We start from the raw sequence: 1265 nt of genomic DNA, 5'->3' as shown, positions 1-1265 counted from the left end.
TTGGAGAGGTAATATTAATGGAGTCAAATATTCAAGTGAGCTTGTTTTTTAAAAATAAACCTATACGGTATAAAGAAGTTTGCACTTGATATGATTGCTTATTTGGATGTTTTCATTTTTTAAAAATCAGTAGCAGATTTACATGTTTTAACAGCGGCCTGAGAAGTCACAGTAAAGAATGAAGTTAAAATAACCTGTAATGCTAGAAAAGCTGGTCCTTCAATCTGGTGGTCAGTTGTATCTCTCAGAATGCATCCAGCTGAAGGTTGCTGAGGATAAAATTCAACTGGCTGACATAATGATAGGAACTTCATTTGTAGTTTCATATAAAGAAAGAAGTAAAGAAGAAGAAGAAGAAGAAGAAGAAGAAGAAGAAGAAGAAGAAGAAGAAGAAGAAGGGGAAGAAGTCTAGAGGTAGAGCCCTTGTAGGGTTGGCTAATGCAGCGGCTCAACACAACCACCAGGGACCCTGATCTTTCTACTTTTCTCTTCTGCCATCCTCACTGCATTGGCTTTTCTCCTCAGGCTTGTCACCTCCTGGTCACAATATGGCTGCAATAGCTCCAGGCATCACATCTTGATACATGTCCAAAGAATATAAGAAAATAAGTCCCTTTCTTGGATCCCTGTTAGGAAAGAGAAAATTTGTGTTTGCTTCAGCAGCACATTTACTAAAACTGGAATGAAACAGAGAAGCATGGGCCCTGTGCAAGAATGACATGCAAGTTCATGAAGCGTTCTATACTAAGAAAAAAAGAAAAAGAATGAGAAAAACTCTTTGATGTGGGCTCCTAAGACACTTCCCTCATGCCTCATTGACCAGAATTCTGTTGCCTGACTTTTCATAAACCAACCACTGGAAAGAATAATGGACTTCTCAGATCATTCTGTAGAACTTAGGAGAGACCCAGCACCCTTCAAGGGTCTTTTGGCTGGCAAATACATTTATAAAAATTCCAATTGTTCTGTGTATTACCCAAATCACACATTTCTGTTTCTGAGAGTCGTAGGATGATAGTTTTGCTCTGTCCATGTGCTCATGTTAGGCAGGCCTGATGAAAACCTTTTATAATTTTGACAGAGTGACCATAATTCTGATTGCTCTAGGTTTTAATGTTTCAGTGTCTTCAAAAGTGCCTCTGTATTTCCTGAGATGAACCAATAGGCTGATTTTTACTGAGCTGCTTTTAAAAAATGTGTAGCTTTGGGGGCGCCTGAGTGGTGCAGTTGGTTAAGCAAATGACTATTGTTTGCAGCTCAAGCTG

General features: G+C 39.0%; 1 non-coding gene across 1 annotated transcript; it reads left to right on the top strand.

The window, feature by feature from the left end:
- Window positions 1-647: 647 nt before the first annotated feature.
- On the top strand, window positions 648-749 carry LOC123786267 (U6 spliceosomal RNA). The gene has a single exon (XR_006777929.1). It is a non-coding gene; the product is annotated as a U6 spliceosomal RNA (small nuclear RNA).
- The last annotated feature ends 516 nt before the right edge of the window (window positions 750-1265 follow it).

This window comes from Ursus americanus, chromosome 31 (genome assembly GCF_024610735.1).
Source record: "Ursus americanus isolate L20-20 chromosome 31, mUrsAme1.1.p, whole genome shotgun sequence".
Taxonomy (NCBI): domain Eukaryota; kingdom Metazoa; phylum Chordata; class Mammalia; order Carnivora; family Ursidae; genus Ursus; species Ursus americanus.
Note: the sequence above shows the minus strand (reverse complement) of the source record. Positions and strands in the feature narration are given on the sequence as shown.